Source organism: Corythoichthys intestinalis, chromosome 11 (assembly GCF_030265065.1).
Source record: "Corythoichthys intestinalis isolate RoL2023-P3 chromosome 11, ASM3026506v1, whole genome shotgun sequence".
NCBI lineage: Eukaryota > Metazoa > Chordata > Actinopteri > Syngnathiformes > Syngnathidae > Corythoichthys > Corythoichthys intestinalis.
In genome coordinates this window covers 57,357,956-57,375,566 of record NC_080405.1, presented here as the reverse complement: position 1 = coordinate 57,375,566, position 17,611 = coordinate 57,357,956, and the positions used below count along the sequence as shown (strand labels likewise).

General features: G+C 39.8%; 1 long non-coding RNA gene across 1 annotated transcript in view; it reads right to left on the bottom strand.

The window, feature by feature from the left end:
• Positions 1 to 17,611, bottom strand: part of LOC130924513 (uncharacterized) — a 40,844-nt gene that overhangs the window by 4,551 nt on the left and 18,682 nt on the right. The window lies entirely within an intron of this gene.

Here is a 17,611-nt window from a genome sequence, read left to right as displayed (position 1 = left end):
TAAAGTCACTTTTAATTTTAGTAATCATGCTGTAGCTGTAGATATTGATTGTTCTTTGATTGCTCCAGGTTATGTTACAATATTATCAATAAATTCTTATTGTTTTAAAAATTGAGTTTTATTTTTGTTTTATTGCTCGCTATATACAACGTTGTCAGATTAGTCACCAATTTATAAGGGCATACGTCACTATTTGTAAGATTGCCAACGGCATCGGGTTGGCAAGTATGTCTTATAGTGCAGAAAATACGACCATTCATAGTCGATATGGACTGCAGATAATGGGTACGTTTACATTGGTAGTTTTCCTCAGTCTGACTGAAATCGATGGTATTAAGTGAACAGGATTTGATCTGTATACAGTTCTGTAGTACAAAAGGTCCAAAAGCAATATTAATCCTGTGCCATTGGGGCTCCAGATCAAAAAGTGGCAAAACCAGTGCACTTCTCTTTCTAGTTTGAGCATCAAAGAGTATCAAATAAGAAAGGAGGTCTTCCTCCCACCGCGTTAGTCCGCTTCCGTTCCCGTCGAAGGGTCGCCGCGACGCTATCTAGGATCACAGCGGCGTGACCTCTCGCTCTCATCCGGCTCTCGTCTCTGTCACGCCTGCACGGACTGGCTCGGTGGGATCACGGCGCCCCCCGGAGGCCGCTTTTTTTTCCACGTCCTCTTCTTCAGCTTCAGCGGGGCACCTCATGCATATTTCATCAGGTTTAACTCCACTTAAAATATGCATTCTAATTGGGCCTAAGTGGCGAAGCTCTGCTCCCTAAGTAGCTCCTCCGCTCCTTCGCTCACGTACTCCTCTTGACGGACACGTAGGGCTGTTTCACAGCCGTTGACGGCGACGAACGTCCAATCCGTTTGAATGGAAGAAGCCGGCGGCGATCGTTCCGTCGATGAAAATCGGAAAGTAGAGACCAGAGATGGCCCCGACATTAACCGGAATTGACCCGACGCGACAGGGAGTGACCGGAAAATGCCCCAAAGTCAGCAGGAAGTGACTTAAATCAACAGGAAGTGACCTGAAAATGCCCCAAGGAAAGCAGGAAGTGACTTAAATCAACAGGAAGTGAGCGGAGAATGTCCCAAAATCAAGAGGAAGTGGCTCTTGAACTGAAAATAACCCTAAATTAATAAGAAGTGACTCAAATCAGCAGAAGGTGAACTGAAAATGCCCCAAAATCCACAGGAAGTGACTCAAATCAACAGGATGTGACCTGAAAATACCCCTAAATCAATCGGAAATGACTCAAATGAACAGAAAGGTGTCTGGAGAATGTCCCAAAATCAAAAGGAAATAACTTAAATCAAAAGGGAGTGACTCAAAACAACAGGAAGTGGACTGAAAATGCCCCACAAGCCTTAGGAAATGGCTCAAATCAACAGGAAGTGACCTGAATTTGCCCCAACATTAAGAGGAAGTGACTCAAATCAACAGAAAGTGACCTGAAAATACCCCCATATCAACAGGATATGACCCAGATCAAAAGGAAGTGGCCAGAGGATGTCCCGACATGAAGAACTGACGAAAATCAACAGGAAGTTAACTGAAATGCCCCAAAATCAACAGGAAGTGACTCAAATCAACAGGAAGTGACCTGAAAATAACCTTAGATCAATAGGAAATGACTCACATCAACAGGAAGTGACTCCAAAACAACCTCAGATCAATAGGAAATGACTCATATCAACAGAAAGTGACCTGAAAATAACCTCAGATCAATAGGAAATGACCCGAATCAACAGGAAGTGACCTGAAAATACCCCAAAATCAAAAGGAAATTACTCAAATCAACAGGGAGTGACCCAAAAATAACCTTAGATCAATACGAAATGACTCATATCAACAGGAAGTGAACTGAAAATAACGTCAGATCAGTAGGAAATGACCTGAAGCAACAGGAAGTAACCTGAAAAACACCTCAGATCAATAGGAAATGACCCGAATCAATGGGAAGTGACCAAAAAATACCCCCAAATAAATAGGAAATGACTCAAATCCATTGGAAGTGACCTGGATTTGCCCCAACATCAACAGGAAGTGACTCAAATCAACAGGAAATGACCTGAAAATACCCCCAGATCAATAGGAAATGTCCTGAATCAACAGGATGTAACCCGAAAATAACCTCAGATCAATAGGAAATTACTCAAATCAACAGAAAGTGACTCCAAAACAACCTCAGATCAATAGGAAATGACTCAAATCAACAGAAAGTGACCTGAAAATACCCCCAAATCAATAGGAAATGACTCAAATCAACAGGAAGTGACCCAAAAATAACCTCAGATTAATAGGAAATAACTAATATCAACGGGAAGTGACCTGAAAATACCCCCAGATCAATAGGAAATGACTCAAATCAATAGGAAGTGACCTGGATTTGCACCAACAGCAACAGGAAGTGACTCAAATCAACAGGAAATGACCTGAAAATACCCCCAGATCAATAGGAAATGTCCTGAATCAACAGGAAGTGACCCGAAAATAACCTCAGATCAATAGGAAATGACTCATATCAACAGAAAGTGACCTGAAAATACCACCAAATATATAGGAAATGACTAAAATCAACAGGAAGTGACCTGAAAATACCCCAAAATCAAAAGGAAATTACTCAAATTAACAGGGAGTGACCCAAAAATAACCTTAGATCAATACGAAATGACTCATATCAACAGGAAGTGAACTGAAAATAACCTCAGATCAATAGGAAATGACCCGAATCAACGGGAAGTGACCAAAAAAATAACCCCAAATCAATAGGAAATGACTCAAATCCATTGGAAGTGACCTGGATTTGCCCCAACATCAACAGGAAGTGACTCAAATCAACAGGAAATGACCTGAAAATACCCCCAGATCAATAGGAAATGTCCTGAATCAACAGGAAGTGACCCGAAAATAACCTCAGATCAATAGGAAATGACTCAAATCAACAGGAAGTGACTCCAAAACAACCTCAGATCAATAGGAAATGACTCATATCAACAGAAAGTGACCTGAAAATACCACCAAATCAATAGGAAATGACTAAAATCAACAGGAAGTGACCTGAAAATACCCCAAAATCAAAAGGAAATTACTCAAATCAACAGGGAGTGACCCAAAAATAACCTTACATCAATACGAAATGACTCATATCAACAGGAAGTGAACTGAAAATAACCCCAGATCAATAGGAAATGACCTGAATCACCAGGAAGTAACCTGAAAAAAACCTCAGATCAATAGGAAATGACCCGAATCAACGGGAAGTGACCAAAAAATAACCCCAAATCAATAGGAAATGACTCAAATCCATTGGAAGTGACCTGGATTTGCCCCAACATCAACAGGAAGTGACTCAAATCAACAGGAAATGACCTGAAAATACCCCCAGATCAATAGGAAATGTCCTGAATCAACAGGAAGTGACCCGAAAATAACCTCAGATCAATAGGAAATTACTCAAATCAACAGGAAGTGACTCCAAAACAACCTCAGATCAATAGGAAATAACAAATATCAACAGGAAGTGACCTGAAAGTAACCTCAGATCAACAGGAAGTGACTCAAATCAACAGGAAGTGACCTGAAAATACCCCTAAATCAACAAGGCATGGCCAAAGGATAGTGGTAAACCCCCCCCCAGGTTCAAATAGATTAGACATTTATCACTGTCAATAGCAGGGAATGTGTTAACTTGGTTTATATTGAGCAAAACTACAATATGTTTGGATTTAGCATTGATAATACAAATATTAATAGCGTTTGGCTGTTTTCAGTTGTATGTTTGTGTGTGTGTACTGGTGCCTAAAAATATGAACAGTTTATGCATGTGTGTATGGTAAATTGTAGGTATGTGTGTTTATGCATTATTCATATGTGTGTGTGTGTTTCCATGCCCTCTTAAAGCATGTGTCTATATGGTTAATGTGTATGTTTATCTGCGCATAATTTGTATGTGGGTGTTTGTGTGCACTTAACGTATATGTGTGTTTGTGAGACTCAATGTGTGCGTACTCTTATTGTGTACTTATATATGCATTGTTTCTCGGTATGTGTGTGAGTGTTTGTGTACCATTTTTGTTCGTGTGGGTCTTGTGCATTATTGTGTATGCACTGTTACTGTATGTTTGAGTGAGTATTTGTGCATTTTATGCTAAAATGTGTATGCAAATGTAAGATGGAGTTATTTTTGTGGATCATTTTGGGTGTGTTTTGTATTATATTGAGCCTACGGTCGCCTTACCCCCCCAAAAAATTGAAATACAAACATATACATTCATATCATAGTTTAAGGAAAACAAACAGATTATAATTGACATAGGGCATAAGAGATACAGTGCCTTGCAAAAGTATTCGGCCCCCTTGAATGTTGCAACCTTTCGCCACATTTCAGGCTTCAAACATAAAGATATGAAATTAATGTTTTTTTGTCAAGAATCAACAACAAGTGGCTTCAAACATAAAGATATGAAATTATTTTTTTTTTGTCAAGAATCAACAACAAGTGGGACACAATCGTGAAGTGGAACAACATTTATTGGATAATTTAAACTTTTTTAACAAATAAAAAACTGAAAAGTGGGGCGTGCAATATTATTCGGCCCCTTTACTTTCAGTGCAGCAAACTCACTCCAGAAGTTCAGTGAGGATCTCTGAATGATCCAATGTTGTCCTAAATGACCGATGATGATAAATAGAATCCACCTGTGTGTAATCAAGTCTCCGTATAAATGCACCTGCTCTGTGATAGTCTCATGGTTCTGTTTAAAGTGCAGAGAGCATTATGAAAACCAAGGAACACACCAGGCAGGTCCGAGATACTGTTGAGGAGAAGTTTAAAGCCGGATTTGGATACAAAAAGATTTCCCAAGCTTTAAACATCTCAAGGAGCACTGTGCAAGCCATCATATTGAAATGGAAGGAGCATCAGACCGCTGCAAATCTACCAAGACCCGGCCGTCCTTCCAAACTTTCTTCTCAAACAAGGAGAAAACTGATCAGAGATGCAGCCAAGAGGCCCATGATGACTCTGGATGAACTGCAGAGATCTACAGCTGAGGTGGGAGAGTCTGTCCATAGGACAACAATCAGTCATACACTGCACAAATCTGGCCTTTATGGAAGAGTGGCAAGAAGAAAGCCATATCTCAAAGATATCCATAAAAAGTCTTGTTTAAAGTTTGCCACAAGCCACCTGGGAGACACACCAAACATGTGGAAGAAGGTGCTGTGGTCAGATGAAACCAAAATTGAACTTTTTGGCCACAATGCAAAACGATATGTTTGGCGTAAAAGCAACACAGCTCATCACCCTGAACACACCATCCCCACTGTCAAACATGGTGGTGGCAGCATCATGGTTTGGGCCTGCTTTTCTTCAGCAGGGACAGGGAAGATGGTTAAAATTGACGGGAAGATGGATGCAGGAACATTCTGGAAGAAAACCTGTTGGTATTGGCACAAGACCTGAGACTGGGACGGAGATTTATCTTCCAACAGGACAATGATCCAAAACATAAAGCCAAATCTACAATGGAATGGTTAAAAAATAAACGTATCCAGGTGTTAGAATGGCCAAGTCAAAGTCCAGACCTGAATCCAATGGAGAATCTGTGGAAAGAGCTGAAGACTGCTGTTCACAAACACTCTCCATCCAACCTCACTGAGCTCGAGCTGTTTTGCAAGGAAGAATGGGCAAGAATGTCAGTCTCTCGATGTGCAAAACTGATAGAAACATACCCCAAGCGACTTGCAGTTGTAATTGGAGCAAAAGGTGGCGCTACAAAGTATTAACGCAAGGGGGCCGAATAATATTGCATGCCCCACTTTTCAGTTTTTTATTTGTTAAAAATGTTTAAATTATCCAATAAATTGTGTTCCACTTCACGATTGTGTCCCACTTGTTGTTGATTCTTGACAAAAAATTAAAATTTTATATCTTTGTGTTTGAAGCCTGAAATGTGGCGAAAGGTTGCAAGGTTCAAGGGGGCCGAATACTTTTGCAAGGCACTGTACATGACGCCTTCTGACCACGGAAGCCCAACGTGTGCGTCATGCAGCTGACAGAGCAAGATTGACGCTGAATACCAGGTGATAGGCAAGATATCTACAAGCCTACGTCCCCACGTCACTTCTTCCGGACAGTCCAGAACAAATGGCGGCACGTCCTGTCCCAACTCAAAGAACGCCGGAGAACGCCCGACACCCAACTGATAACACGACTGATAAGACTCCAAGAACCCCTTTGACGCCGAAGTAGCAAAATCCACAACCCTCGTTGCCCGGACAACAGTAACTCCCGATTCCTCCCGTCCAATCCACAAACAGACAATAATCCTAAACACACCTATCTTCCTGCCCACGGCCCGCCCCGCGAGAGCCTTCAATGACTGAATGTTTAACAAAGCATTGTCATTTCTCTCGGGAACCTTTTGTTGACTTGTGGTATGGTGACCTTTGATCCTCGCCTGGGTTCCTCTGTGCCGTACGATTGTTGTTGACTCAGAATAGATTGTCAACTTGTGTTTCGAACCCTTTTTTCCAGCTATCAAAATGGAGTCAGTACAAGGGGTTACGACTAAGATGAACGCGCAGAGTTCGGCCTTTTAAGGGGTCTCGCCAGCCCGGGTCGTTGGATCCGGCAGGTTCGGCAATCTGGCTGAAAGGTCAGATTCCTTCAGTTTGTATACATGTGTGGCTGTGTCTTTATCAACAGAAAATGACGTATAAATTCCCCCAAATCAACAGGAAGTGATCTAGAATGTCCCCCCTAAAATCGACAGGAAGTGACCAAAATAAACAGGAAGTTACATAAAATGGCACAAAATCGACAGGTAGTGCCCTAAAATCAACGGGAAGTGACCTGGTAATGGCCAACATCAATAGGAAGTGACACAAAAACAACAGGAAGTGACGAGGGAAATGCATTATATCAACAGGGAGTGACTCAAAATCAGGAAGTGACCTGGAATCCACTATATCAAGAAGGGGTGACCCCAAATTGATAGAAAGTGACTTGAAAATGCCCCAAATTCAACATGAAAAGACCATAATAAACAGGAAGTGGCACAGAAATGCCCCAAATTCAACAGGAAGTGACACAGAAATGGCCCAAATTCAACAGGAAGTGACCAAAATCAACAGGAGGTGACACAGAAACGCCCCATATTCCATAGGAAGTTACCAAAATAAAACAGGATGTGATTTTAAAAAATGCCCAAAGTTCAACAGGAAGCGACCAAAATAAACAGGAAGTGACACAGAAATGCCCTAAATTCAACAGGGAGTGACCAAAATAAACAGGAAGTGACATTGAAATGCCCCAAAATCAACAGGAAGTGACCAAAATAAGCAAGAAGTGACATGAAATACCTCAACATCTATCAAAAGTGGCCAAAATTAATCAGGAAGTGACACAGAAATGCCCCAAATTCAACTGGAAGTAACCAAAATAAACAGGAAGTGACACAGAAATGCACCCAATTCAACAGGAAATAACCAAAATAAACAGGAAGTGACACAGAAATGCACTCTATTCAACAGGAAGTGACCAAAATAAACAGGAAGTGACACAGAAATGCCCCAAATTCAACAGGAAATGACCAAAATAAACAGGAAGTGACACAGACATGCCCCAAATTCAACGGGAAGTAACCAAAATAAACAGGAAGTGACACAGAAATGCCCCCAATTCAACAGGAAATAACCAAAATAAACAGGAGGTGACACAGAAATGCCCCAAATTCAACAGGAAGTAACCAAAATAAACAGGAAGTGACACAGAAATGCCCCCAATTCAACAGGAAATAACCAAAATAAACAGGAAGTGACACAGAAATGCCCCAAATTCAACAGGAAGTGACACAGAAATGTCCCAATTCAACAGGAAATAACCAAAATAAACAGGAGGTGACACAGAAATGCCCCAAATTCAACAGGAAGTGACCAAAATAAACAGGAAGTGACACAGAAATGCCCCAAATTCAACAGGAAGTGACCAAAATAAACAGGAAGTGACACAGAAATGCCCCAAATTTAACAGGAAATGACCAAAATAAACAGGAAGTGACATGAAATACTCCAACATCGATAGGAAGTGGCCAAAAATCAACAGGAGGTTACTTGAATAGGCTTTAATAACAATAAGAGATCACTTCAATTACCTCAAGATTGACAAGAAGTGACTTGGAAATGACCAATAGGAAGTGACTTTCTTTATATTCTCTTGAATCATGTATATACTGTGCTGTATTTGACGTTTGCATATATATGTAGTATTTACACATATAAATACTACACAGCATATAGAAACTCTACATTTAGTCCACTCTGCCAATGTATTAGTGTGTCACTCACACACACACGGAGCGCAAACAGTGTTAGTGAGCTTAGCGTGTGCGTAGAGTACACGCATGTGGCGGAGTGTGTCGAGGGCTCAGCGACATGATGGAGCACACGCCGAGGTGGGAGGCAGTGCTTTGTTTCCATGGCGATGGCAGAGCAACTAATAACATGGTGGTGGCAGATAAGGCACCAGCGCACATGCTGGAGTAGAAGGCGCGTGTGTCTGTGTGGATGATAAATGTCCAATCAATCACTTAGCAAACTAACTTTTTAATTATTATTTTGTTTTGTTTTGTTTATTTAATGTTTATTTAAGCCAACTTCAAACCTTTATTGACCCCAAACAAAATTATTTTGGACCACAAAAAACTCACCATTGTCTGTTTTTGGGGCCATGCATTCAACCAATTTCGCTAAAAAATTTTAAAAAATTTAAAAAGTAAAGATTTTTTTTTGTTTAGGAATGTACCATTTATGTTATATATTTATTTATTTTTAACAAAATAAACCATTTATTGACCAGAAATGTAAAATTTATGGACACCCAAAATGTATGTGTATTTTTTTTTTTTTTTTTTTACCAAGCATAAACCACAACAACCATCACCTTTTTTTTTAAACCTAATTTCATTCTCTTTTTTTTTGGGGGGGGGGGCATTTTGGACAGGGTGTGTGTGTGTGGGGGGGGGGAGGTGTGGGGGGTGTGGGGGGGTGTTTTTTTAACCCACCCTAAACATTTTTTATTTTTTTTTACTAAAAAAGACAACCATTTCGGGCCCAAATACTTTATTTTTTGGCAATGCATTTAACTTCTTTTGCCCAAAATTAACAAGTCCAGACATTTTTTTTTAAACAAAGACACTTTTTTTTTAAAATGTCAATGCTATGAACTTCCAAAATGTTTGTGTGTGTGTGTATATATTGTATATACAGTGGAGAGAACAAGTATTAAAGTCCCAAATACTTGTTCTCCCCACTGTGTGTATATATATAAATAAATATCTGTAAACGGGGGTTTCCAGGGTAAAAGGGACAATTTAATTATATATATATATTTTTATATATATATATATATATATGTGTGTGTGTGTGTGTATATATGTATATGTGTATATATATGTGTATGTATATGTATATATGTATATGTAAATATGTGTATATATATATATATATATTCAATTCAATTCAATTTTATTTGTATAGCCCTCAATCACAACAGAAGTCTCAAAGGGCTTTACAGAGGCAATATGATACACAATTAGAAATGAAGCAACAAAGATGAATAGATGCAGTTCAAGTCCTGGGTATCCCCTATCCTTAAGACCCTCCATATATATATATATATTTAATAATAATTAAATTGTCCCTTTTACCCTGGAAACCCCCGTTTACAGATATTGCGCTTTTGTTTCAACCCAGCCATAAAAAGGTGATTTATTATTCAAAATGCCTGTCATTTTTAGCTTAGAATCATTAACTGATGTCTCAAATTTCGTTGTTTTTTTGCTAAACAATTATTCACTCACATATTTTAAACTTTTAAACAAATTACGTCACAATGAAAAAAATGGCGTCTGTTAAAAAGTCACGTATATCTACCTCATAACTATCGCTAAATTGTATTTTTTAGTTACGGTCGCGTTCTCCCCGATATGTTAGATGATATATAATTGATCCAAAGAAATGTTTGTTTTTTTTTTTTAAACGTTCAAAAGGGTAAATATATGAAAAAGAAATCTCGACCACTCCTTGATGTCTGCGATTTCTGCATCGCGACCCTTGTTATATGACCCCATTCACCCATAAAATCCCCAAAAATCAGGCTTTGGTCATTCACGTCTGTGTCTTGACACTTGATGGCACATGCTACATGGAGTTTTTGGATCGAAACAAGGTAAGAACGCGATAATATCTTGTTAAAGTCATGGCGTCTGTAATTCTGCTCTCGCGTGTTCTCACCTCCAGATAGGGTTTTGCTGTTTAAAAAACTTTTTTTTTTTTTTTAAATACCCTTTTCCTCCCCCAGAAAACTGAGATTTCAACCTTTCCAATGATGTATCACACATGCATATCGGACAACTTTGAAATTTGGTCCAAATTGGGGGTCTCAGAGCGGAACTTCAAGTGTTTCCCGCCATATGTATCTATGTGGGTGTTTTTTAAAGTACCCTGCCTCCTGCCCGTTGTTAGCTGGGATAGGCTTCAGCACCCCCGCGACCTTTGTGAGGATAAGCGGTTCAGAAAATGAATGGATATGATTGAGAGATACTTTGTTTTTATTATTAACTCCTTCGATGCTATTGACAATGATAAATGTCCAATCCTGTGACGTCCAATCATCATCCTTATGTGAAGTGAAATGAGTTTGTCACTAATAGACATCCAATCTTTTTGAGTGGGAGGGTTGCTCACTCTCTGCCAACCCTTGCTTTTCAAATGTATAGAACGTCTTTTGCCGTCAACGGCACCAAAGCACAAACTGGATTTTGCATGGCTTTTGTTGTTTTGATTTCAGCCCCCCAAAAAAAGCAAATAAAAGCTGTCCTGCTTAGGCGGCCATAGTATTTCAATGCCACCTTTAGCAAAGACAACATATTTTCTTGATGTCTGAAAGACACTCTACTAATGGGAGGAGAAAGCAGCAGTTTGAATCACCTGAATGGAAGCAGAATGATTTTCAGAAGAAAGCGAATCCTTCCAAAGGTTGTTTTTTTTCCATCCTATGCAAATGTTACCTTCAACTTCATCATCATTCATTATCATCAGCAGCATCATCATTGCCACATTCACAGTACGTGCAAATGAAAAAAAAAAGTGGAATTAAAAGCACGGGGAGACAAAAACCACACAGGTTTTTCTTTCATTGAAAATGAATAGGAAATTTGGACGTACATGGCCGTCAATTGCATGGACGTGCATGGCTGTCAATGGCGTGGACTAACTTGGGCGCCGGTCGAATGTCAATGGGCTGTCATGGTAAATGGTACAGAAATCCCAAGGACCTATGTTTTCCTGCCGTTGAAAATTAATGGGAAATTTGGGCGTACAGTGGGGCAAATAAGTATTTAGTCAACCACCAATTGTGCAAGTTCTCTTACTTGAAAAGATCAGAGAGGCCTGTAATTGTCAACATGGGTAAACCTCAATCATGAGAGACAGAATGTGGGGGGAAAAAAATAAAATCACACTGTTTGATTTTTAAACAAATGATTTCCAAATTAGAGTGGAAAATAAGTATTTGGTCACCTACAAACAAGCAAGATTTCTGGCTGTCAAAGAGGTCTAACGAGGCTCCACTCGTTACCTGTATTAATCGCACCTGTTTTAACTCATTATCGGTATGAAAGACACCTGTCCACAATCTCAGTCAGTCACACTCCAAACTCCACTATGGCCAAGACCAAAGAGCTGTCGAAGGACACCACAGACAAAATTTCAGACCTGCACCAGGCTGGGAAGACTGAATCTGCAATAGGTAAAACGGTTGGTGTAAAGAAATCAACTGTGGGAGCAATTATTAGAAAATGGAAGACATACAATACCACTGATCATCTCCCTCGATCTGGGGCTCCATGCGAGATCTCACCCCGTGTCGTCAAAATGATAACAAGAACGGTGAGCAAAAATCCCAGAACCACACGGGGGGGATCTAGTGAATGACCTACAGAGAGCTGGGACCACAGTAACAAAGGGTACTATCGGTAACACAACGCGCCGCCAGGGACTCAAAACCTGCACTGCCAGACGTGTCCCCCTGCTGAAGCCAGTACACGTCCAGGCCCATCTGCGATTCGCTAGAGAGCATTTGGATGATCCAGAAGAGGACTGGGAGAATGTGTTATGTTCAGATGAAACCAAAATAGAACTTTTTGGTAGAAACGCAGGTTCTCGTGTTTGGAGGAGAAAGAATACTGAATTGCATCCGAAGAACACCATACCCACTGTGAAGCATGGGGGTGGAAACATCATGCTTTGGGGCTGTTTTTCTGCAAAGGGACCAGGACGACTGATCTGTGTAAAGGAAAGAATAAATGGGGCCATGTATCGAGAGATTTTGAGTGAAAATCTCGTCCCGTCAGCAAGGGCATTGAAGATGAGACGTGGCTGGGTCTTTCAGCATGACAATAATCCCATACACACAGCCAGGGCAACAAAGGAGTGTTCCTGGAGTGGCCTAGCCAGTCTCTGGATCTCAACCCTATAAAAAATCTGTGGAGGGAGTTGAAAGTCCGTGTTGCCCAACGACAGCCCCAAAACATCACTGCTCTAGAGGAGATCTCCATGAAGGATTGGGCCAAAATACCAGCAACAGTGTGTGAAAAGCTTGTCAAGAGTTACAGAAAATATTTGGCCTCCGTTATTGTCAACAAAGGGTACATAACAAAGTATTGAGATGAACTTTTGGTAGTGACCAAATACTTGTTTTCCACCATGATTTGCAAATAAATTCTTTAAAAACCAAACAATGTGATTTTCTGGGTTATTTTTCCACATTCTGTCTCTTGTGGTTGAGGGTTACCCATGTTGACAATTACAGGCCTCTCTAATATTTTTAAGTGGGAGAACTTGCACAATTAGTGGTTGACTAAATACTTATTTGCCCCACTGTACATGGCTGTCAATGGCGTCCCGTTAGAAATGAATGGGACAGATTTGCTTTCTTATCTTGGCAAGAGACAACATGCAATGTTGCTTTAGCATATAAAAGTCTGTGCTGAATGATCATCACACTCAATGTAACTCCTAGCATTCGAGTTAGCATTAGCAAGTAGCATGGGCAGCAATGTCTTAAACTTTCTGAGTGCTTGATGGGAAATGATGTTTTTGCTCTTCCGTAAACCAACAAAACTGTGGCTTCGTTGGATTGGTCGCCCTCTGATAGCGAGTCAATCAGGGGAAAGCGGTCTACTGGTGATAAATTCATTAAATTCAGAGCAGATTGTACATCTAGAACCGTCTAGCGAGGAATACGAGCGCGGTCACGCTACGGCTTCAACTCCTAAATCAAAGCGTTTGCTCTGCTAGTATTCCCTCTCATTACAAGTCAGCACACACACGTATTACATGCGCACACACATTAGTAGCGCAATGATCCAATTAATCAGACTTTTTGCTTTGGGTTAGAATACTGATTCCTCGTATTTTTTTCTCGCCGAGCCGCAAATCCATCCGCCTGTCGGAGGCGTTTTGGCCGGGAGGCTCGAGCGCCTCCCGTCGAGCCGAGCGCCATTAAAACGCCCAAATATATCCATATATAAAATGTGGCGGCGCCGTCGCTCAGCTGGGCGCCGCCGACGAAAAATTCGAAGCCGGGCTAACGTCTTACGTACGAGGCCTTGGCTTTGGATATGTAAAAAAAAAAAAAAAAAAAACTGCCATATGCCAAAAGTCATTTTGCCATATGCCCAAAGCTATTTGCCATATGTAAAAAAAAACTGTCGTATGCCAAAAGCCATTTTGCCATATGCCAAAAAAATTGCATACGCCAAAAGCCATTTTGCCATGTGCAAAAAAACTGCCATATGCCAAAAGCCATTTTGCCATATGAAAAAAAACTGCCATATGCCAAACGCCATTTTGCCATATGTAAAAAAAAAAACAAAAAAAAAACTGCCATCTGCCAAAAGCCATTTTGCCATATGCCAAAAAACTGCTATATGTAAGACATATGTAGATGAAAAATTCGAAGCCAGGCTAATGTCTTACGTACGAGGCCTCGGCTTCGGATGTTGCTGAATGTAATTTCATGAAGGAGAATGTCACATTTTGTCATACAGTATGATTGAGTGTCAAAGGATTAATAAATGGCTTAAAAAGTAAGACGGCACTTCCTGATTGATTGATTGATTGATTGATTGATTGATTGATTGATTGATTGATTGATTGATTGATTGATTGATTGATTGATTGATTGATTGATTGATCATGCCGTACCGTCTTGCAAACCTCAATTGTCCAACCATTTCCCTGGCTCATCTGATATTCCAGCCAATGAGGAGAATGAAGCGAGGTAGCAGTGTTTCAGCAGGGCTGAGAATGAAAAGTTGGATTTTTTGACATATGGTAAAATGGATTTTGGCATACAGTATGGCTGTTTATTTCTGCACATGGCAAAATGGCTGTTTTTTGGCAAATGGCAAAATGGCTTTTGGCGTATGGCAGTTTTTTGGCATGCCAAAAAACATTTTGCCATATGCCAAAAAAATTGACATATGCCAAAATCTGCCTTTCGCCAAAGAAAAAAAACTGCCAAATGCCAAACGCCATTTTGCCGTATGCCAAAAAATTGACATATGCCAAAAGCTATTTTGCCATATGTAAGAAAAATACTGCCATATGCAGAAAACATTTTGCTATATGCTGAAAATTTTGTCATATGCCAAAAGCTATTTGCCATAAGTCAAAAAAAAAAATGCCATATGCCAAAAGCCATTTTGCCATGTGCCAAAAAAACGCCACACGCCAAAAGCCATTTTGCTATGTGCAGAAATAAACAGTCATATGCCAAAAGCCATTTTACCATATGTCAAAAACAAAAACTGCCACATGCCAAAATCCATTTTGCCATATGCAAAAAATACTGCAATATGTAACAAAACTGCCATATGCCAAAGGAAATCTTGCATATGTCAAAAAAACTGCCATATGTCAAAAAAAGAAACACCCATATGCCAACCAAACCTTCCATATGCCAAAAGCCAGTTTGCCATATGCTAAAAAACTGCTATTTGTACAAAAAAACTGCCATATGCCAAAAGAAATCTTGCATATGCCAAAAGATATCTTGCCACATATGAAATTGTCATATGCCAAAAGCCATTTTGCTATATGCCAAAGAACTGCCATATGCAAAAATATCTGCCAAATGTCAAAAGCAATCTTGCCACATGTCGAACAAATTGTCACATGCAAAAAGCCATTTTGCCTATTGCCAAAAAACTGCTATCTGTAAAAGAAAAACGCCATATGCTAAAGCCATTTTGCCATATGCCCAAAAATTTGACATATGCCAAAAGCTATTTGCCAAATGCAAAAAAAAAAACTACCATACGCCAAAAGCCATTTTGCCATGTGCAGAAAAAAGCTGCCAAAAGCCATTTTGCCATATGCAAAAAAAAATTTGCTACATGTCAAAAAAGAAAAACTGCCATATGTTAAAAGAAATCTTGCATGTCAAAAAAAAAAAAAAAAACTGCTATATGCTAAGAGCCATTTTGCCATATGCCAAACGAAATCTTGCCTATTGCCAAAAAACTGCCATATGTCAAAAAAAAAAAAAAAAAAAAACGGCATATGCCAAAAGAAATCTTGCCATATGCCAACGAAAACTGCCATATGCCAAGAGTAATTTTTTCAACTTTCATACAGTTAGTGGCGTCAATCTGGCGTGTCCGGTTAGCGTCCCAGTCAAAATGCGTCCTCTTCGTCCGAGGCGCTGTACCTTTAAGAGATGTTGCATTCAAGGTAGCGCCTGCTATACGTGCAAACTAAATATGACAAGCTCCCAAGGATCTCTGAAGTCTTTTTTTTTTTTTTTTTTTTTTGCATGTATCGCCCTGCCGTTTTTCATTTGCCTGATGAAAAATCTTTTGGAATTGTCATCAATGGCCTCCTCATCTTCATCATCATCATTCTCCTCATCACACGTGCGTTTGAGGCTTGTGAAGGATTCCTTTTTATTTATTTCATCACTCCCCGCCGTCTTCTGAGGGAATCAGATAACGACGTCGCAAACGATGATGCCGGCAGCTCGTCTGATGCCTGACAGGAAATAGCTGCGGGCGCCGCATATCAAAAAAGGCATCCGAAAAAAAAGGGAAAAAAACGCTGCGCTCAAGTGCCGAGACGTGAACGCTGAGGGTGCAGGTAGTGACACCGTGTGGAAAGTACTTTCCGGCGAGAAAGCAGTCACTTGTAGTTAATGGTGCGGTGGATTAATCAAAACAAACGATTAATCTCACAATGACTCTATCAGTAACTGTGATTAAAATCCATTTTGCCACATGGTAAAAAAAAAAAAATGCCACAAGGCAAAAAATGCCACAGGGCAAAATCAATTTTGCCACATGGCAAGAAAATGTCACATGGCAAAAAAAAAAATGCCACATGGCAAAATCCATTTTGCCACATGGTAAAAAAAATGCCACAAGGCAAAATCCATTTTGCCACATGGCAAAAAAAAAAAAAAATGCCACATGGCAAAATCAATTTTGCCACATGACCAAAAAAATGACACATGGCTAAATCCATTTTGCCACATGGCCAAAAAATGCCACATGGCAAAAATAAATGCCACATGGCAAAATCAATTTTGCAACATGTTTAAATAAATTCCACAATGCAAAATCCATTTTGCCACATGGCAAAAAAAAAAAAAAAAATGCCTCGTGGCAAAGAAAAATGCCACATGGCAAAATCCATTTTGCTTCATGCTAAAAAAATGCCACATTTTGCCACATGGAGGAATCCATTTTGCCACATGACAAAAAAATGCCACAAGGCAAAATCCATTTTGCTTCATGCTAAAAAAATGCCACATTTTGCCACATGGAGGAATCCATTTTGCCACATGACAAAAAAATGCCACAAGGCATAAAAAATGCCACATGGCAAAATCAATTTTACCACATGGCCAAAAGATGCCACATGGCAAAATCAATTTTGCCACATGTTAAAAAAATGTCACAAGGCAAAATCCATTTTGCCACATGGCAAAGAAAAAATGCCATATGGCAAAATCCATTTTGCTTCATGGTACAAAAAATGCCACAAGGCAAAATACATTTTGCCACATGGAGAAATCCATTTGCCACATGACAAAAAAAATGCCACAAGGCAAAAAAAAAAAAAAAAAAAAAAAATGCCACATGGCACAATCAATTTTGCCACGTGGCAAAAAAATGCCAAATGGCAAAATCCATTGTGCTTCATGGTACAAAAAATGCCACAAGGCAAAATTTTGCCACATGGAGAAATCCATTTTGCCACATGACAAAAAAATGCCATAAGGCAAAAAATAAATGCCACATGGCAAAATACATTTTGCCACGTGGCAAAAAATGCCACATGGCAAAAAAGATGCCACTTGGCAAAATCAATTATGCCACATGGCCCTAAAAATGCCACATTTTGCCACATGGAGAAATCCATTTTGCCACATGACAAAAAAATGCCACAAGGCAAAAAAAAAAAAAAAATGCCACATGGCAAAATCAATTTTGCCACATGGCCAAAAGATGCCACATGGCAAAATCAATTTTGCCACATGTTAA